Genomic DNA, 22,917 nt, shown 5'->3' with positions numbered 1-22,917 from the left:
GCATTGGGAGCGTGGAATCTTACCCACTGGACCACCAGGGAAGTCCGGAAGTCCCCTCAAGGTCTCATCTGAGTTATGAGCCAGATATTTGCTACTCCTAGTATTTATATTCTTGAGAAAAGCTCTCTGGTAACATAAATAATAAAGCTGAACTTCTAACGTGGTTCTTTGTAAAATGAAGGTAATAACTAAATTACAGAATCAAATACAGAAAAATTGAGCAACTGTGTGACTCTAGCAAGAGTACTTACAGTTCATGTAAAAACAAAGTGAGGAAGATTCAAACTCACTCAGTGACAGGTTTTACTTCAATAAAAACATGGATTCTTATTTCATAAAGTACTTACTTCCAAGTTAACAATCGATCACTCAAATATATTTTTTTCTTTGAAAATAGGGCTCAAATGAGGTAAGAGAAAATTAATCTGTTATAAAAATACACAAGGGGGGCTTCCCTGGTGGCGCAGTGGTTGAGAGTCCGCCTGCTGATGCAGGGGACACGGGTTCGTGCCCTGGTCCGGGAAGATCCCACATGCCTCGGAGCGGCTGGGCCCGTGAGCCATGGCCGCTGGGCCTGTGCGTCCAGAGCCTGTGCTCCACAATGGGAGAGGCCACAGCACCGAGAGGCCCGCGTACTGCAAAAAAAAAAAAAAAAACACCACACACACAAGGGTCTGAAACATTATATTTTTAAGTCAGAGTAGGACACTTAAAATACTCCATTGTTATTTGTATCAGAAGTACTTAAATTTTTGATACAAGTTGCTAGATAGAAAGTAATAATAATTAAATTAAATAATAATATAGTCTTAACCTTATGAAGTGCATTAGTGTTGCCAACTCTCACGCTTATGGTCCACATGTCACCTGGTCCCCCTTCCCATGGAGTCTGGGAGAGACTGATCTGACCTCTGCTTGGTGACATCTCTGAGCCTTCCTCAAGTTTCCCACAAGTACAAGGTGAGAGAACAAGGAATAATCTATATTCGTAAGGTCATTTTGGCCTCCAGGTTCCTCTGACCCAGTTCCAGTGTTAACTCAGATGCAAAACATGCCCCCTCTTGAGTCGCCCAGAAAATTTTGCTCTCCCAAAGCAATGTGAAAGTGTATAGCATTTTCTGAAGATTATGCCTGATGGAAGATTTGGAAGGGCTTATCTTGAAGCACACGAGTAATTTCATATGAACATATCCCTCTCTGCTTCTTTCCTGTCCTTCAGTCTCTCCATTACTGGGAATGTGCACTGGCCCTTCTCCCCACGGAGATTCTTTTTTTTTCTTTTTTAACATCTTTATTGGAGTATAATTGCTTTACAATGGTGGGTTAGTTTCTGCTTTATAACAAAGTGAGTCAGCTATACATATACATATATCCCCATATCCCCTCCCTGTTGTGTCTCCCTCCCACACTCCCTATCCCACCCCTCTAGGTGGTCACAAAGCACGGAGCTGATCTCCCTGTGCTATGTGGCTACTTGCCACTAGCTATCTATTTTACACTTGATAGTGTATACATATCCATGCCACTCTCTCACTTCATCCCAGCTGACCCATCCCCCTCCCCGTGTCCTAAATCCCATTCTCTATGTCTGCGTCTTTATTCCTGTCTTGACCCTAGGTTCTGCAGAGCCATTTTTTTCCTTTAGATTCCATATATATGTGTTAGCATACAGTATTTGTTATCCTCCTTTCTGACTTACTTCACTCTGTATGACAGACTCTAGGTCCATCCACCTCACTACAAATAACTCAATTTCGTTTTTTATTATGGCTGAGTAATATTCCATTGTATATATGTGCCACATCTTCTATATCCATTCATCTGTCGATGGACACTTAGGTTGCTTCCATGTCTTGGCTATTGTAAATAGAGCTGCAGTGAACATTGTGGTACATGACTCTTTTTGAATTATGGCTTTCTCAGGGTATATGCCCAGTAGTCGGATTGCTACGTTGTATGGTAGTTCTGTTTTGAGATTTTAAGGAACTTCCATAATGTACTCCATAATGGCTGTATCAATTTACATTCCCACCAACAGTGCAAGAGGGTTCCCTTTTCTCCACACCCTCTCCAGCATTTATTGTTTGTAATTTTTTGATGATGGCCATTCTGACCGGTGTGAGGTTATACCTCATCGTGGTTTTGATTTTGCATTTGATTTGCATTTCTCTAATGATTAGTGATGTTGAGCATCCTTTCATGTGTTTGTTGGCCATCTGTATATCTTCTTTGGAGGAATGTCTGTTAAGGTCTTCTGCCCATTTTTGGATTAGGTTTTTTGGTTTTTTTGATATTGAGCTGCATGAGTTGCTTGTGTATTTTGGAGATTAATTCTTTGTCAGTTGCTTCATTTGCAAATATTTTCTCCCATTCTGATGGTTGTCTTTTCATCTTGTTTATGGTTTCCTTTGCTGTGCAAAACATTTTAAGTTTCATTAGGTCCCATTTATTTATTTTTGTTTTTATTTTCATTTCTCTTGGAGGTGCGTCAAAAAGGATCTTGCTGTGGTTTATGTCACAGAGTGTTCTGCCTATGTTTTCCTCTAAGAATTTTATAGTGTCTGGCTTTACCTTTAGGTCTTTAATACACTTTGAGTTTATTTTTGTATACAGTGTTAGGGAGTGTTCTAATTTCATTCTTTGTTATGTAGTTGTCCAGTTTTCCCAGCACCATTATTGAAGATGCGGTCTTTTCTCCATTGTATATTCTTGCCTCCTTTATCAAAGATAAGGTGACCAGATGTGCGGGGGGTTTATCTCTGAGCTTCCTACCTTGTTCCATTGATCTATAGTTCTGTTTTTGTGCCACGACCATACTGTCTTGATTACTGTAGCTTTGTAGTATACTCTGAAGTCAGGAGCCTGATTCATCCAGCTCGGTTTTTCTCTCTCAAGATTACTTGGCTATTTGGGGTCTTTTGTGTTTCCATACAAATTGTGCAATTTTTTGTTCTAGTTCTGTGAAAAATGCCACTGGTAGTTTGATAGAGGTTGCATTGACTCTGCGGATTGCTTTGGGTAGTAGAGTCATTTTCACAATATTGATTCTTCCAATCCAAGAACATGATATATCTCTCCATCTGTTTGTATCATCTTTAATTTCTTTCATCAGTGTCTTATAGTTTTCTGCATACAGGTATTTTGTCTCCTTAGGTAGGTTTATTCCTAGGTATTTTATTCTTTTTGTTGCAGTGGTAAATGGGAGTGTTTCCTTAATTTCTTTTTCAGATTTTTCATCATTAGTGTATAGGAATGCAAGAGATTTCAGTGCATTAATTTTGTATCCTGCTACTTTACCAAATTCATTGATTATCTCTAGTACTTTTCTGGTAGCATCTTTAGGATTCTCTATGTATAGTATCATGTCATCTTCAAACATTAACAGTTTTACTTCTTCTTTTCCAATTTGGATTCTTTTTCTTCTCTGATTGCTGTGGCTAAAACTTCCAAAACTATGTTGAATAATAGTGGTGAGAGTGGGCAACCTTGTCTTATTCCTGATCTTAGTGGAAAAGGTTTCAGTTTTTCACCACTGAGAACGATGTTGGCTGTGGGTTTGTCATATATGGCCTTTATTGTGTGGAGGCAAGTTCCCTATATGCATACTTTCTGGAGGGTTTTTATCATAAATGAGTGTTGAATTTCACTGAAAGCTTTTTCTGCATCTACTGAGATGATCATATGGTTTTTCGCCTTCAATTCGTTAATATGGTTTATCACATTGATTGATTTGTGTATACTGAAGAATCCTTGCATTCCTGGAATAAACCCCACTTGATCATGGTATATGATCCTTTTAATATGCTGTTGGATTCTGTTTGCTAGTATCTCGTTGAGGATTTTTGCATCTATGCTCATTAATGATATTGGCCTGTAGTTTTCTTTTTTGTGTGCCATTTTTGCCTGGTTTTGATAAAAGGGTGATGGTGGCCTCGTAGAATGAGTTTGGGAGTGTTCCTCCCTCTGTTATATTTTGGAAGAGTTTGAGAAGGAGAGGTGTTAGCTCTTCTCTAAATGCTTGATAGAATTCGCCTGTGAAGCCATCTGGTCCTGGGCTTTTGTTTGTTGGAAGATTTTTAATCACAGTCTCAATTTCAGTGCTCGGGATTGCTCTGTTTATATTTTCTATTTCTTCTTGGTTCACTCTCATAAAGTTGTGCTTTTCTAAGAATTTGTCCATTTCTTCCAGGTTGTCTATTTTATTGGCATATAGTTGACTGTAGTAAGCTCCCATGATCCTTTGTATTTCTGTAGTGTCAGTTGTTACTTCTCCTTTTTCACTTCTAATTCTGTTGATTTGAGTCTTTTCCCTTTTTTTCTTGATGAGTCTGGCTAATGGTTTACCAATTTTGTTTATCTTCTTAAAGAACCATCTTTTAGTTTTATTGATCTTTGTTATTGTTTCCTTCATTTCTTTTTAATTTATTTATGATCTGATCATTATGTTTTCTTTCCTTCTGCTAATTTGGGATTTTTTGTTCTTCTTTCTCTAGTTGCTTTAGGTGTAAGGTTAGGTTGTTTATTTGAGATTTTTCTTGTTTCTTGAGATAGGATTGTATTGCTATACACTTCTCTCTTAGAACTGCTTTTGCTGCATCCCATAGGTTCTGGGTCATTGTGTTTTCATTTTCATTTGTTTCCAGGTATTTTCTGATTTCCTCTTTTATTTCTTCAGTGATCTCTTGGTTATTTAGTAGTGCATTATTTAGCCTCCATATATTTGTATTTTTTACACTGTTTTTCCTGTAATTGATATCTAGTCTTATAACGTTGTGGTCAGAAAAGATACTTGATAGGATTTCAATTTTCTTAAATTTACCAAGGCTTGATTTGTGACCCAAGATATTATCTATCCTGGAGAATGTTCCATGAGCACTTGAGAAGAAAGTGTATTCTGTTGTTTTTGGAAGGAATGTCCTATAATATCAGTTAAACCCATCTTGTCTAATGTGTCACTTAAAGCTTGTGTTCCTTATTTATTTTCATTTTGGATGATCTGTCCAATGATGAAAGTGGGGTGTTAAAGTCCCCTACTATGATGGTGTTACTGTCTATTTCCCCTTTTATGGCTGTTAGCATTTGCCTTATGTATTGAGATGCTCCTGTGTTGGGTGCATAAATATTTACAATTGTTATATCTTCTTCTTGGATTGATCCCTTGATCATTATGTAGTGTCCTTCTTTGTCTCTTGTAATAGTCTTTATTTCAAAGTCTATTTTGTCTGATATGAGAATTGCTACTCCAGCTTTCTTTTCCTTTCCATTTGCATGGAATAACTTTTTCCATCCCCTCACTTTCAGTCTGTATGTGTTCCTGGGTCTGATGTGGGTCTCTTGTAGACAGCATATATACAGGTCTTGTTTTTGTAACCATTCTGCCAGTCTATGTCTTTTGGTTGGAGCCTTTAGTCCATTTACATTTAAGGTAATTATCAATATGTATGTTCCTATTACCATTTTCTTAGTTGTTTGGGGTTTGTTATTGTAGGTCTTTTCATTCTCTTGTGTTTCCTGCCTAGAGAAGTTCCTTTAGCATTTGTTGTAGAGCTGGTTTGGTGGTGCTGAATTCTCTTAGCTTTTGCTTGTCTGTAAAGCTTTTGATTTCTCCATTGAATCTGAATGAGATCCTTGCTGGGTAGAGTAATCTTGGTTGTAGGTTTTTCCCTTTCATCACTTTAAATATGCCCTGCCACACCCTTCTGGCTTGCAGAGTTTCTGCTGAAAGACCAGCTGTTAACCTTATGGGGATTACCTTGCTGCTTTTAATATTTTTTCTTTGTATTTAATTTTGATAGTTTGATTAATATGTGTCTTGGCGAGTTTATCCTTGGATTTATCCTGCATGGGACTCTCTGTGCTTCCTGGACTTGATTGACTATTTCCTTTCCCATATTAAGGAAGTTTTCAACTATAATCTCTTTAAATATTTTCTCAGTCCCTTTCTTTTTCTCCCCTTCTTCTGGGACCCCTATAATTTGAATGTTGGTGTGTTTAATGTTGTCCCAGAGTTCTTGGAGACTGTCCTCAATTCTTTTCAATCTTTTTTCTTTATTCTGCTCTGCAGTAGTTATTTCCACTATTTTATCTTCCAGGTTGCTTATCAGTTCTTCTGACTCAGTTATTCTGCTATTGATCCCTTCTAGAGAGTTTGAAATTTCATTTATTATGTTGTTGTTTGTTTGCTCTTTAGTTCTTCTAGGTCCTTGTTAAACATTTCTTGTATTTTCTCCATTCTATTCCCAAGATTTTGGATCATCTTTACTATCATTACTCTGAATTCTTTTGCAGGTAGACTGCCTATTTTCTTTTCATTTGTTTGGTGTGGTGGGCTTTTACCTTGCTGCTTCATCTGCTGTGTATTTCTCTGTCTTCTTATTTTGCTTATGTGTTTGGGGTCTCCTTTTCATGGGCTGTAGGTTTGTAGCTGCCGTTGTTTTTGGTGTCTGCCTCCAATGGGTAAGGTTGGTTCAGCGAGTTTTGTAGGCTTCCTGGTGGAGGGGACTGGTGCCTGTGTTCTGGTGGATGAGCCTGAATCTTGTGTTTTTGGTGGGCAGGGCCACGTCCAGTGGTGTCTCTTGGGGTGTCTGTGAACTGATTATGATTTTAGGCAGCCTCTGCACTAATGGGTGGGGTCGTGTTCCTGTCTTGCTGGTTGTTTGGCATGGGGTGTCCAGCACTGAAGCTTTCTGGGTGTTGAGTGGAGCTGGGTGTTAGTGTTGAAACGGAGATCTCTGGGAGGGCTTTCACCGATTGATATTATGAGGGGCCAGGAGGTCTCTGGTGGACCGATGTCCTGAACTTGACTCTCCCACCTCAGAGGTTCAGGCCTAACAACTGGCTGGAGCACCAAGACCCTGTCAGCCACACGGCCAGGTACATGGGTGTCTCTTGCCTTTTGGGAAGTCTGAGGTCTTCCGCCGGCGTTCAGTAGATGTTCTGTAGGAGTTGTTCCACATGTAGATGTATTTTTGATGTATTTGTGGGGAGGAAGGTGATCTCCATGTCTTACTCCTCTGCCATCTTGAAGGTCCTCCCCAAGGAGATTCTTGCCCCATACTTTCAGTATGTTCTAGCTTCCTGCTTCCGTCTATTCCTGCCTCATTCCCTCAGGGGTAAACAAACTTGTTTCTCCATCTCCAGAGTCACAAGTTCTCCAACAAGATGCTTACCAAGATACTAAATATGCCTGAACATAAGAGACCCAAGAATGTATTTTCCAAAAGAGAAGATCCCCTTTAAAAAGTTTTTAGCCAACTTAAATATGTATATAAATGATTGATATAGAAGAACCCGTCATATGTCTTCTTACAGTATTGAATTTATCAATTTAATCACACAATCATACTTAAAAGAATGCATTATAGAGGACTTATATTGCTTTTTTTCTAATTGGAGTATAGTTGATTTACAGTGTTGTGTTATGTTCAGGTGTACAGCAAAGTGATTCTGTTATACATGTACATATATTCATTCTTTGTAAGATTCTTTTCTCATATAGCTTATCAAAGAATACTGAGTAGAGTTCCCTGTGCTACACAGTAGGTCTTTGTTGGTTATCTATGTTATATATAGTAGTGTGTGTGTACGTTCATCCCAGGCTTCTGATTCATCCCTCCCTGCAACATTTCCCCTTTGGTAACCATAAGTTTCTTTTCAATACCTGTAAGTCTGTTTCTGTTTTGTAAATAAGTTCATTTGTTTCTTTTCTTTTTTAAAAAAATTAGATTCCACATGAGTGACATCATATGATATTTGTCTTTCTCTGTCTTACTTCACTTAGTATGGTAATCTCTAGGTCCATTTATGTTGTTGCAAATGGCATTATTTCATTCTTTTTTATGGCTGAGTAATATTGCATTGTATATATGTACCACACCTTCTTTATCCATTCACCTGTCAATGGACATTTAAGTTGCTTCCACATCCTGGCTATTGTAAATAGCACTGCAATGAACATTGGGGTGCAGGTACCTTTTCAAAGTATGGTTTTCTCCAGATATATGCCCAGGAGTGGGATTGCTGGATAATACGGTAGTTCTATTTTTAGTTTTTATAGGAACCTCCACACAGTTCTTCAGTGGCTGCACCAATTTACATTCCCACCAACAGTGTAGGAGGGTTCCCTTTTCTCCATACCTTCTCCAGCATTTATTGTTTGTAGATTTTTTGATGACGGCCATTCTGACACATGTGAGGTGATACCTCATTGTAGTTCTGATTTGAATTTCTCTGTTAATTAATGACGTTGAGCATCTTTTCATGTGCTTTTTGCCCATCTGTATGTCTTCTTTGGAGAAGTGCCTATTTAGATCTTCTGTCAGTTGCATGAGCTGCTTGTATATTTTGGAGATTAATCTTTTGTTGGTCGCTTCACTTGCAAATATTTTCTCTCATCCTGTGGGTTGTCTTTTCATTTTGTTTGTGGTTTCCTTTGCTGTGCAGAAGCTTTTAAGTTTAATTAGGTCCCATTTGTTTATTTTTGTTTTTATTTTCATTACTCTAAGAGGTGGAACAAAAAAGATATTGCTGCAATTTTATGTCAAAGAGTGTTCTGCCTATGTTTTCCTCTAAGAGTTTTATGTGTCTGGCCTTACATTTAAGTCTTTAATCCATTTTGAGTTTATTTTTTTGTATGGTGTTAGGGAGTGTTCTAATTTCATTCTTTTACATGTAGCTGTCCAGTTTTCCCAGCACCATTTATTGAAGAGACTGCAGAGGTTCTCCCACAGAAGTGAGAGTCCTGAGCCCCACATCAGGCTCCCCATTCTGAGGTCTTGCATCCGGAGGAGGAATCCCCAAAGCAGTTGCATTTGAAGGCCAGTGGGGCTTGACTGCAGGAGCTCCACAGAACTGGGGGAAACAAATTCTTCGTATTTGACATAGGTGTCTTTGCCATCAATAGAGCCATTGTTGAGTCATCTAACACAGTTCTCTAAAACACATGAAGTTAATTTCTTTCTAACTAATTTGAAGTACAGCATACTTAATCCAGTCAGCCCAAGCCATAAAACTCAACCTGTTATTTATGTTCTCCATAATGTAACCACTTAATTTTCTGCTTCTTAAATTGACCTTTAAGCCTTATTTACAACGACATTCAACACTTGCAATTGAGAGCTTGTACTGGGGAATAATGATTACAGCTGGGTTAAATTTCCTTGTGTCCTTTTTTGTAACCAATTCTCTTCAGTGACCTTTATAAACAACTGAAATTAACATTGATTGAAGTGGTTTCAGGCTGATCTTCCTCAAACAGTTCTTTGTCCTCCAACATGATACTACTGAAATAATGTCCTATGAGATTTGAATGTAAGGTTGCTATCTTTTTGGAGGGATAAATAATTTTGAGGGTAAAAAAACGCAAACTCTCACCTTATGTTCTAGCATATAGGCAACTGTCCCTTAACTTTCTCCCTAGGAAGGACTGTGGTATCAGTTGTTAAAATTTTCCTTATTACACATATATTAATAGTATCATTTAATCTCCATAGCAGGGCAAATATTAATCCTACATTACAGATGAAGAATATGAAGTTCCAAGAAATGTAGCATCACGTGGCTTGACACTGGGCCAAGTCTAGCCAAGTGGTTTTCCCTAGAATACGATAAAAACAAAATACAAGAACCTCTGAAAGAGCAGCTAACAGAGTAAATCTTAAGTATTCTCACCACAAAACAGAAATGATAATTATGTAATGTGATGAAGGTGTTAGCTAATGCTATAGGGTAATCATTTTGCAATATATACATGTATCTCCAAGTCCATATGTCAATTATATCTTTAAAGTTGGGGGAAAAATTTGTGTACAATGAACTCATAGTACGGTTATAATGTCAGAAATATAAAAGACCACAAAATTCAATATTTTTTTTAAAAAAATACAGTAACCTGGAGTGGATAAACACGCTCACCTTAGCTCCTGGACGAGAGGGAGGATGCAGCAGTGACTGCATGCTGAAAAGTGAGGAAGCTACTAAAGGAGTCGGTAACAGATAGAGCAAGAGCCATGCCACATCGGGGCCTAGTGGCCGGGCCAGACTTTGACTATTTTCAGCATCACTCTTTCACGCCAGCAGAGGTGGCCCAACATAACCAGCCAGAAGACCTCTGGGTGCCTTACCTGGGGAACGTGTATGACCTAACGCGGTTATTACAGAAGTACAAGGGAGACCTGCTGCTGAAACCCATCGTGGAAGTTGCGGGCCAGGACATCAGCCTCTGGTTTGATCCAGACACCAGAGACATTGGCAAAGCACACAGATCCGCTGACAGGTTCCCTGAGATACCGCACCCCCCGGGGCTGCTTTCTGCATGTGCCGCCTCAGCTGTCCCTTTCGGACTGGGCCAATTATTTCGGGAAGCCTTGGTGGCAGGGGTCGCGTTACGAGGTGGGGAGGCTGTCCGCCAAGACCCGGAATACCTGCATCATTAACACGTGCACATCGCAAGAGCACACACCAGAGGTGGGGGCCCGGGAATCAATGTGGGAAATCCTACACAGGTATCTCCCCTATGCTGCACATGCTGCCAGCTACACGTGGAAATATGAAGGGGAGAACCTGACATGGATTATACCCTGGAAGAGAATGGCATCTGGGATGAGGAGGAAGAATTTGATTATCTCAATATGGACAGTACACTCTACATACCTGCAGTACTGCTGTACTTCAATGATGACCTCACAGAGCTATAGAAAGGGAGATGTATGCTCATGTAGGCTCAAGCCATATTTTGAGTTTAGCTGTTTCTGGGCCCTGTAGGAAAAGAGGTGGGGATGGGGCGGGGAGGGCAGTACCTGGACCTAGACCTCCATTCTGCTCTGGGAGCTGGCCTGAGGTTCCCATGCTCAACTGAAGTGTAAAGGTCCTATTCCTTGGGTTAATTACAATTTACTCTGAGAAAGTTAGGAAGAATGCTAGAAGTGAATTAATTTTTAGGAATGATACAAGAAAATAAAGTATCTTAGATCAGGGAGATGTAGAAGAGGATAGTCAGAGAGAGCTCAGGCAGAACTTTTCAATAGTAAGAGAAAGAGAAGTCCAACACAGGGATGAGGGATGGAAGAACTTTTCTGGCAATGATGGAAACGGGATGGCTGCAGGAAGATGGGATTTACAAAGACAGGAATAGGAAATGTCTATCACTGGCCATATAAAACTGGCTAATCTCTCTTCTGAATAGTATTTGGCAGCTGAAACCCAAGAGGAACGAAGGAAGTGAATGGTCACCAGGTAATTCAGGCTAGGTATTATGCTATGTGCTTTATATACCTCATTTAATACAACTACCCATAAGACAGATACCATTACCACTATTTTACAGATAAATATTCTGAAGCTTAGCAAGATATAATAGCACAAAAGGCACACCAGTTAGTAACCAGATTGCAAACCCAGGTCTTCCCAAGTCCAAAGTCTATGTTCTTCTCAATGTCCAGGCTCACTGCACAATGGGAACCTATAGGCCTATTGTGTAGTCAGCTGTGGTGTTGTGCTTTTTTGTTTTGTTTTTTTAGTTATTGTCTTTGCAAGGGACTTAGCAGAGTTCTGCAGTGGCAGAGAGGACACAGGGAAGGCTATGTGTCAGCTGAGTCACAGCTATTGAGGCTACTTCATGGTTAATCACATAGCAAAACTTTCCTCTGACTTTTCTGAGGCAAAGAGGTGGCTATATACTGACTCCAGGAAAATTAGAGTGGGAAAGAGCCTTTGGATTGGGACCACTTAGAAGGGGGAGCAAAAAGGAGGCAACAGCATGTATATTCATGATGAGCCTGCACCTCTGAAGGGAAGATGAGGAAGACAGGGTCGACTTTGCCAGATGGTGACTCTACAAGAAGGGGCTTGACAGAGGTGAGGTAAAGAGAAGTGCTAATTAAGTCAGAAAACTTCTGGTGTTCAAAAGAGAACAACCATGGAGGGCAGTGGCCAGATTTGGTCCCCTATGACCTAAGCAGGGAAGGGGAATGAGAATCACAGGTGAGTTTCTTGACAGTAGCAGGCAAAAAAGCAGGGAGATGTGCACACATCTTTGTGGAAGGTGGCGCCCTAGGAGACACTGGGTAGGCTGCAGAGGAGTATGCTGAGGGGCTGACTATGAACGGCATGGACAGAGGTGGAGACATCTGTATCCACCTGCAGTTGTTTCATGTGTATCTTGTTTGCTCAACTAAACCCTAAACTATTTGAGAACCAAAGCTATGCTATTGCTGTAATCCCAGCCACAGGGCCTGTGCCTATGGGACCTGCCCAAACTCATCCCTCTTCCAGAGTTTCCTACTTTAGTACCTCTTGCCAGAAACACATCCCTCTCCTCACACACCCAGTCATTCTCCCAGTAGATTCTATGTCCTAAACATCTCTGGAATCCATCTTCTTTTCTCGAAGCTGTTATCATCACCTCTGGTCTGGGACTGCTGCAGTAACTTCCTAACCGGTCCTCCCATCTCCACTCTGTCCTCCACACACAGCAGAGTGAGCTCTGAAAAACAAACCTAAACATCTAACTTTCCTCCTTCAGATTCTTCAGTGGCTTCCAGTTGCTTTTGGAATAAAGTCCTAAATGCAAAGACCTTGCATAAATCAGCCTCTACCTTGCATCACCCCTCTTTGTTCCCTGGCTTTCTGTTCACTAAAGGTTTTCTTGCCTCAGAGCCGGCACACAGGCTGTTCTCCCTGGTTACAACACTCTTCCAGTTCCCACCTTGCTGATCCTAAGTGTTTCTTCCTCAAAGAGACCTTTTCTGATTTCTCGATGCAGGTCAAGACTTTCTGTTAAATCTTCTCTTAGCACCATGTCTATTTCAGAGCACTTATTACAATAGTAATGTTAAAATTATGGATGTAATTGGCTGGCTGGCTGCTAGATTGTAAGCTCATGAGGGCAGAGATCATGTCCATCTTGTTCACTGCTGTATTCCCAATGTCGGGCACACAGCTGCTGCTCAATAAATTTTGACTGAATGAACTCAAAAAAATAAAAATTAAAAATAAAGAATAAAAATACAGTAAACTGGGTAATGGCTTGAGAATAAGAGGAAGGTTTTTCTAGCAATTAGCTCTGTAAAATCAAAAATAAACACAATTCTGGGCTTCCCTGGTGGCGCAGTGGTTGAGAGTCCACCTGCCGATGCAGGGGACGCGGGTTCGTGTCCCAGTCCGGGAAGATCCCACATGCCGCGGAGCAGCTAGGTCCGTGAGCCATGGCCACTGAGCCTGCACGTCTGGAGCCTGTGCTCAGCAATGGGAGAGGCCGCAGCAGTGAGAGGCCCGCGTACCGCAAAAAGCAAACAAACAAACAAAACCACAATTCTTTTATTTCTTCATTACTAAATACTTTCAAATATCTCTTGGAATTCTTTTCAAAGCCCTTTTTTCCTATGATAGGGTCATTTGTTACCAAATTGAAAGGTTTGAATAATCAGTCTCTCAATATGCTATTTTCATATTTTTAAAGAATTTGTGCCTATGCTAAGGTAAGAAATCATCCGATACTTGCTTTTATTTTTCTTTTCTTTCTTTTTTTTTTTTTTGCGGTACGCAGGCCTCTCACTGCCGTGGTCTCTCCCGTTGCGGAGCACAGGCTCTGGACGCACAGGCTCAGCAGCCATGGCTCATGGGCCTAGCCGCTCTGCAGCATGTGGGATCTTCCTGGACCGGGACACGAACCCATGTCCCCTGCATCGGCAGGTGGACTCTCAACCTCTGCGCCACCAGGGAAGCCCATATACTTGCTTATTTTTAACACAAAAGTGACACATCATGTCAAAGACTATTTCTAAGGAAGTTTTTGTTTTCACTGCTGAGCTGAGGTAAAGGATTGTTTTCTCCAGCATCTCAGGGGGACTGCTCAGCATGAGGAATGCACTATTTTCAGGAGAGGGCAAGCCAGATGTTAGGTGGGATTTTGGAAGGGTCTGGGCTGAGGACTGTGAAATGCAGGCTACGTGGGTGATAGAACTACTTTCAGAGAAAGGCTGGGGAGAGAGACTCATTTTTAAATAGCTGCTCAAGGGTGAAAACATGGAGAAGGAGAGCTGCTAATAGATATGTGTGTGTGGAGGGGGGGTGGCTTGCTATATGATGCACAGTGTGAAATAACTGTGCCACCCTTTTAAGAAAACTCATAACACATGTCCAAGTTATTCTTCAAGTTTTTTGTAGTTTCTTTGTTCTTTTACACAGAGGTGAAAGAACTCGGTGCTTTGTGTTCAAATTCCTTCCTGGGTAAGGGAGAGAGAGCACAGAAGAGGTAGCCAAGCTAAGTTCTTTAAGCAAAGGCTGGTTCATCGGACTGACAAATCCTGGATTCAGGCCAGCCTTTCAACATTTTGCAATGCCAAATATTTCACTTTTATCCTCACTGAGGAATGATAAGACCTGAGCAAGATTCATGCTTCCTAAAATGAATGTGAACTAGAAGAAGACATCAGTTCATGCAGAGTAAGAACTCTCTTAGATTGGACTGCTGGCCTCTTCAGCATGGTCACCTTCTCAGCTTGAACCCCAAACATCATCAGAAGCCACTTAATTAGTTTACTTTAAGAAACCACTATCATAGGAATCAGGAAAAACCCAAATTCATATAACCAGTATATTTTTCTCCTTGTAAGTGAGCCCTTGTGAGCAGCCAAATCAGAAAAAGGACCTTTGTTCAGAAGGCTCCTTGTTGGGATGAAATCAGATCAGGCAGAAACACTAACTTGAACCTCAGAAGGGGGAAGGTCTTGCTTTAAAAAAAAAAAAAAAAAAAAAAAGCAAAACAACACCCTTTAAAGTTCACTGGTAATACTCCCTGCATCTGTTAACTATACCAGGACTCACTGGAGATCAAACACTATGAAGTCCAGCTGCTAGGTCAGCGGGTGCTCCTTGACTGAACAGCCCCACCTTATTGGCAAGCCTTTCTTTGGACATGGTGATTCATTCAGTCTGGGGACAGCCAAGACTCCTGTCTTTCTAGTTACTTTGCATATATCCTCTGCTTTGATCATCAAGTTTAACTGTATATACCAATCTTATTTCCTTCCTTTCCTACACCTTGCTGAGGCCCACAGTGCATGTGCCTGAGAAAATACTCCCATTCCCTCTTAAACAGCAGGGCTGTAATTTCTGTATGAGAAGCTATGCAGTCACTCATTCCTTTCTAAGAAGAACTCTCCCCTAAATTTCTATTTCTCCTTATTACTTAATTTTAAAGACTCTAAGAAACCTATATAAACTTAAAGGTATAAAGATCTATAACAAATTTAAATTATATTCCTTCTTAAGGTTTAGGTTTTGAACATTAGTAGAAGATATGGTTTTGTAAGTATCTGTGTCAACACCTCATTTTGCTCCCTTTCCACATTTTTAGAGTCAATAGTAAATTCTTCCCTAACCTCCTCTTCATTAAGTCCAAACGGAATTCTAGCCTATCAACCACTTATGTTTATTTATTTGTTTTTATTTTTGTTCTTGTTCTGCATAAAGTTTAAAAATGGGGGGGAATGCATTTTAGAAGGCTCTGTGCTTCCTGGGGCAATGCAGTATCACAGCAATCACTAAGTCTAAGTGTCCTAAAAAAAGGTCTGGAAAACATTTACTCTGCCTGTTTATATATTGGGCCTGTTTCCATGGCATTCCCAGATTTAAGTAATGCATGGGGCCCTTCTCTACCCATTCTGATTAATTATTCATTCACAAATATTTACTGAGCATCTCTACTCTGTGTCAAGTACTGTATGAGGTACAAGTCATACAAAAGAGAACAATGAAGTTTATATCTAGAGACAGTGTCTACAAAATTTTTAAACTGAACAATACTATTAGGAAAAAAGAAGCAGTACATCCACTATTTATTTATAAGTAACATATATGTGTTCCTGTACTAATATTGTATATATTGTAAGAATTCATAAAAATAGCCATTTTAAATGGATCAGATTTTCAAAAGTTAACAAGAAGTATATGTTCTAACATTTTCTCCCCACACACCACTGGATCAATTTGCATAGCAATTAAGGTGTGGAGGTGCACTACTTTGAAGACCATTGAAACTGTTGACCAATGTTTAATGCATCTGTCACTGACATTGAAATAATGAATTTGTAAAGTGGAAGTATATTTTTTGACCTATTTTACAGATGAATAGACCTCTTTCAAAATGTTATGTGAATTTAAGAATTATATGTCAATGTAGGAAAACAACTTAATAAGAAATATATTTTTCTTCAAACTTCTGCAATTTCCCAGATATAAAATTATGCTATGTTATGATTTCCGATTGGTAACAAATAATACATGGCATGAAATGAGTATCTCAACTTGGAATTCAGACAGAGAATATAAATATTTTATTTTACAGTTCTACTTCTTTACTTCTGTATTGATATGAATTAAATTTAATGACATGCCAATACAATATATAATATAGCCATTACACAGCATCTTGTAAACAAATAAAACATTAACTGATTAATAATTGTGATTCTTTACTAAATTTCTCTTTAACAAATAAGGGAGGTATTGTTGCTTATTGTCATAACTCATCTTATTGCTGCACTAATAACTCTTTTAAGAAAGATTTTTCAGAAGATGAATAAAAAAGGCAACAGCCATAGACCTAATTGCTAAGGATGTGTTGGGTAAAGGGAAACATCTTGTCATTTTTTAAATATACTAAACTCTTAAAATTTAAAATTATATACATATTTGTAAATAAATGTATATTTGTGTATGTTTGTATCTATAAACCATAGGATTTGAAAAGAGAATGAAGTGATGCTACATGGGAAATGCCCTTAGTAGGAAAGCAAATCTTTGAGATTAAATATGAAAATAAAATACTGGAGGTCAACAGGGAGAAAATAGCTCCTTGAGAAACTTAGTAATCAATCCCCGAAGCTTTTAAAAGCCTCACTTTAGATCTGATGTGGAATCGGAATATTTTAAATGGAAAAAAACATTACTTCAAGTGAAAATTTTTAGCTGGACTATTAAAAAAGGGGATGGCTATATTTGAGCTCTCTTGATCTCAAGGAAACGGAAATTCATATTACTACATGAAAGAAGCTTTACCTAGAAAGGTTACATACTGTATGTTTCCGATTATATGACATTCTGGAAAAGGCAAAACTATGTAGACAGTAAAAAGATCAGTGGTTGTCAGGGGTAGGAGGGTGGCAGGGATGAACAGGCAGAGTGCAGAGGATTTTTAGGGCAGTGAAACTATTCTGTATGATACCACAATAGTGGATACTTGTCATTACACATATGTTGAAACCCATAGAATGTACAACACCAAGAACGAACCCTAATATAAACTATGGACTTTGGGTGCTTATAATGTGTCACTGCAGGTTAATCAATTGTAACAAATGTACTACTCTGGTGGGGGATATTGATAAATAGGGAGGCCATGCATGTGTGGGAGCAGGGAGTATATGGGAACTCCGGACTTTCCTCTCAACTTTGCTGTAAGTCTACAATTTCTCTAAAAAAAATAAAATCTTTAAAAAAATAAAGCCTACATAAAAAATCTATAAGCTCTTGGATGCTACCATTTTTTAAAAGGAAGTAAATTTTTTTCAAGTAAAATTGTAATATTGTTTCCTCAGGCTTTAACTAAAACATTCCACTATTGTGATTTTTAAATGAAATTATATTACTAAAATGAGCCATTTTACACATAGATGGCCCAATGAGTGTAAAAAATGTTGACAAAGTTTTGGTTGGTTGAAGTACCTTTCTATAAATGCCATTGACTTTTTCCATACTCTTGTTTGAACAAATAAAAGCAACAATTAATTGGAAAACATTTTTAGTTTTGTATGTGCTCAGAAAGACAACTCAAAATATTCAATAAAAGACCATTTTGGAGGCTGTACTTTGAAGTAAAGCAGAAAACTGAATGAAAAACAGATAATAGACCAGGATAGAGGGAACTGTGAGACAAAGGATCAAATAAAAATTATTGGACATCCCCAAGAACCTTCTAATGGCTTAAATGTGCCCTACAAATAGTTTCATAGATCTGTAATTTTTATCCTTAAAGCAAGATCTAAAGGGGGAAAATGCTTTGCTTTTTGTGTTTCTGTAGTATTTACCTCACTACATAAAAATGTTAACATGAATTTCTCCTCTTATAATAATGATGTCTCAGAAGTTTTGATGTTGTAACAGAAAACTAGACGTAAACCGTTTGACACACTGCTAGTTGTCTCCTAAATCTATCTCCCCCTTCTTGCTTAGTAATCAAGTTTTAGCTAGGCATACACATAGAGACTACAGTTCCCAGTCTTCTTTGTAGCTTGATAGGACAATGTGATTAAATTTAGACCAATATGTGAATAGAAATAACGTTTACCATTTCTAGGCTTTGGTCTTAAAAACACTGGGGATATATCTCTCCAGCTTCTCTTTCCCCTTTTCCTATAGGCTGGGGTACAGACATGGCAGTGACCCAGCTTCAACTATTCCCCAAAAAGAGGTAACCCGAGTGATAGCAGAGGAATAAAATGGAGGGTTCTTGGTCCCTGGACAGCCTCATGGAGCAGAGCTGCTTCCTCAGCCTTAGATGGTCAAGGCAAACTATAACACAAGAAAGAAATAAACTACCATCTTATTTTAGCAACTGATTTGGGGTTTTTTTTTTTTTTTGGTCTCTTTGTTATAGCAGTTTAATATTTACCCTAAGACAGAACAAATTTTTTTTAAAAAGGGATTTACTGACTAATGAAACTAGAAAATCTAGGGTTTCTTTGGGCTTCAGGATTGGTTTGATCAAGGAGTCATTCCTTTCTAGGTCTCAGTCTTCAATGTATTAGCCTCATTCTGAGTCTGGATTTCCTACAGTGGTACAACCATTAACCAATCACTGAGATCCAAACATGAGAATATAAAATCTACTTTGAGCCTGAACTTCATGCCTCACCCTAGAGCCAGGGGTGTATGAAGTCGTTGTGTCTACCAAAGTGAAAATTCAGGGAAGTTTCTAAGAAAAGAAAAATAGAGGCTGGAGAGAAAGTCACACCACAATATTCAATACATGCGATTCTCAAAATTCTCATTCACTGGGAATTTAAAAAAAAAAAGAAAGAAAAGAAAAATGTTCCCAGGCTTGCCCTTTCTCTGTAACCCCAGCCACTCTGAGAACCTTTGCCTAATAAACTGTGAGCTTCTTATTTGTTGTTGCTTCCCCAGGACTTAGGATATGTGCCAGGCACACAATAGAACCCAAGAGATATTTGTTTAATTGAGTTAATTTAAATTAAGTTTGAAAGAATAATTAGGAGAAAAGAGAAATTGTATTTAGGCAAAATTTCAGGTTAAATTTTTTAACTTCAATTTTAAGTTTGGAATATTAGGGGACTAGGATGAATGAAATATCTTTGAAGGAAAACAGGAGTCTCTTGGATAGATTAATAATTTTTTTTAAAACGTAAAGGGAAGATATAGAAATCATTAACCTTTCTTTCATGAGGCTTTTGTTACACTCCACCAGGGGAATAGTGAGGTGGGATGCTGACTGCCAACAGTAATAGGCAGTATGGAATACTTGCTGAAGGGATTAAAGATGCAGAGGGTATAGTCCATCTCTAGCCAGGACCCCAGCTGACAATTATAGACAGAATTGTGGTGTTCAGAGTTGGAGAGCAGACCAGGAAAGCAGCATCATAAGAATGCTGTCTTGAGGAACTTATTCCATTCACATTCTGCCCCTTCTCAAAAGCAACTTGGAAAGCAAGAAACCTCTAGACCATACAAAGGATAATTATTATCATTCCAGCCTCTGAAGTCCATCTTGTCTGTGCAGACACATTACAGAAAATCACACCCTTCAGGCTTCTCCCAGAAACCATATGTTCAGGGCCTACAATGTTCCACTTGAGCAAGAACATTTGGCTTTGTGGCTACATCCCTGCAGCCCACTGTCAAAGGAAACATCTTTTCTTTTTCTTTTGACTAGGATGAGCTAACCATAGGGTAAGTGTTTTGGAGAACCAGATTCCAATCCTCGGCTGGTTTTAAACATACTAGTTAGGAGAGAAAGCCTAATAAAGCAAACAGTGGTGAATGATGAAAGATGTGTACATCCTATAGACATTAGATCATAAACTTCTTGACAGAATTGTCTGTTTAATTTGGTCTCTTGGTCCTCTAACAATGAGCTCAAAGAATAAAAAATGTTTCTTTTTATGAAAAGTTCTTCATACAGAATAGCTATGCTGTTTAAGTGAACTGTAGGCAAAGAGTAAATAAAATTGTAGTAGCTAATTGACAAGTCCTAAGATGTTCCTAAAGTGTTGGAAGATATTTTAAAACTCGCCTTAAGAAAGCATTGCTAGATGCCTGAAAGTGATATCTAATCATTATTATTAATAAATATATAATCACTAATCTGTTTTATATTCATTTGTCCCAAACTAGTCCTCAGACAGTAATCATTCAATTTTATATATTTGTTAACAATAAAAAAAAGACATAAAATATGTCTTTTACAGGCAAAATTAATCTATTGTGGTAGAAGTCAGAATAATAATATGAGAAGGATGAGTATCAACAGGCAAGGGGCAGAAGAGAACTTTCTGGCAGGGTGGAAATGCCTATCTCTTGATCTGGTGATGGTAACAGAGGTTTATACGTTTGTGAAAATTCATCAAGCTTTCCTTTTTATTTTTTTTATTTTTATTTTTTTGCGGTACGCGGGCCTCTCACTGTTGCAGCCTCTCCCGTTGCGGAGCACAGGCTCCGGACGCGCAGGCTCAGCGGCCATGGCTCACGGGCCCAGCTGCTCCGCGGCATGTGGAATCTTCCCGGACTGGGGCATGAACCCGTGTCCCCTGCAGCGGCAGGCAGACTCTCAACCACTGGGCCACCAGGGAAGCCCAAGCTTTCCTTTTAAGATTTGTGTATTTTACTATATGTAAAAGATATCTTATTTTAAAATATTTTTAGAGTATGTATTTTGCTTAGGTGAAATCCTAGATTTAGACGCTTTTGGCTTCAAAGATTCATTTTATCTGTAACAGCATGAGCATAAATACTACATGGTACATTGCAGAGGCAGCATTTTCTTCACTTATGGTCAAAAACTCCTGTTGAAATTCTCATCACATTCCACACAATAAATTAGTTCCTGAGGTTGATTAATATCGCTGGAAATTAACAGTCTTTTAAGGTAGTTTTTTTAAAATGGTAAACTAAGGAAATCCTGCAACTCCAGCTAATTTTGCTGAAGTTTTGCATCAGTGAAAATATATCTTTGTGTGTAGTCCAACCACCATAAAATCCTGTATCCCTGAGATTATAATCTTGTGGCTATGATTATGTCACTGGTTTTAATATAACTCTTTCAATATAGTTAAAATTTGAGAATAAATACAAAATTAGAAGGAAAAAATAATATATGGTACACCCAAAATTTTGAACACAGAATTCAGCATTAGGATCAACTCAAAACATGATTTTGTTTTTTTCATTCCTTTTTGACACTCCCACCCCTACTCCTCAAAACACAAAGCCTGTTTAGGACATCAGTCTCTCCACATACAATTATTTATTCAGTGCTTATAAGTTCCTAGGCACTGGGGCAATAAAGGTAAAGAAAGTAATGGCCCTTTCCCCAGAGAATTTGCAATCTAAATGAGGAGACAGAACAACTCATTTAAAATCATTACTTTTAAAACAGTTAAAATTTATTTTATTTTATTATTATTAAATTACTATTTAATGACAAAAATGATAAAAGATATCATATATAGTCGTATGCTGGTAAATGTTTAACAACTGGCTCTCCAGGAAAATGAAAAAGCCTTGATTTGTAGCTTTCGCCTATTTCTATGTTGTAAATACTCTCACCATGGCCTGATATCAAGGTACTAATAGGAAATCAAGTAGCTGGCAAAATTCCTCCAATTTTGACCACCTGCTCTCATGAGTTGGTATATACCAGTTCTGGCACACCACTGCTTCAATATCTAGTAAGAATGCAAATTATTTCTAGAGCAGCTTCAAACCATGTAGAATTATCAAAAAATTCACTTTATTAAGCATCTACTAAAAATCAAGTACTGTGTTAGATATTAGGAACAAAGAAGATTAATTATAGTCTCTGCCCTCAAGGATTTTATAATCCATGAGAGTGGGATTAGATAAGTAAGCCACAGACTATAAATACGATTAGTAAATGCCGTGGTAAGGGAAACACAAAGGAGGGAGCAAGTAACCGGATCATGGGTCAGAAACACTTCCAAGTGGAGGTGATACTTGAGTTGAACGTCGGACACAGGTAAGACGTACTTCCTCTCAAGCACTATTGGTGACCTGACTTCAGCAGATCTAACACTTCGAGGCAGGCAAAAGTTATTTACCAGAAATTTTGGGAAATGCCTTATTATTTTTTCCTTATAAATCTGTTCAAAGGTAACAATTTTAAATAAATATTCAAATCAATTGATAGATGACAAAAATAATCAAGTGAAATAGTAGCAGTTTTCCTAGTGATTAAGGCCAAATATCTTAATAGCTTTTACCAGCATTTCCTAAAGTAAGTTCCATGGAGTGTTAATAAATCATGTTCAAAATAAAATGTCATGGTTAAGTAAGCTTGGGAAACATTTAGTGAAGAAAGTTAAACAGGTTAGTTACTGCCAATACTTCCCAGAGGCTTTAATCTTCTCCTGTGCATTGTGATCCTTTAAGAGCAGGTTATAACAGGACTCCTTTGCAGAGACTCATAGGATTAGTGTTCCAGGAAGTGGACTTCAGGAATTATAAAAGTAAAAATGGCTCATTATAAGAGTTTTAAAGGGATTTTTTTCCAACAGACTCTTTGTAGACACATACCTAGTCAAAACAGTAATATCTCTAAATGTCATTAAGATACCATGAAAAAAATCACCTCTTTAGTTCTACTTCATCATCTCTCAATTATAT

General features: G+C 38.5%; 1 pseudogene; it reads left to right on the top strand.

Annotated features, from left to right (window-relative positions):
• The first annotated feature begins 10,007 nt into the window (after positions 1–10,007).
• LOC132491354 (cytochrome b5 domain-containing protein 1-like) lies at positions 10,008–10,694 on the top strand (annotated as a pseudogene).
• The last annotated feature ends 12,223 nt before the right edge of the window (positions 10,695–22,917 follow it).

The sequence above is a fragment of the Mesoplodon densirostris genome, chromosome 5 (genome assembly GCF_025265405.1).
Source record: "Mesoplodon densirostris isolate mMesDen1 chromosome 5, mMesDen1 primary haplotype, whole genome shotgun sequence".
Classification (NCBI taxonomy): Eukaryota; Metazoa; Chordata; class Mammalia; order Artiodactyla; family Ziphiidae; genus Mesoplodon; species Mesoplodon densirostris.
The sequence above is the reverse complement of the archived record's forward strand: the minus strand, read 5'-3'. Positions and strand labels throughout refer to the sequence as shown.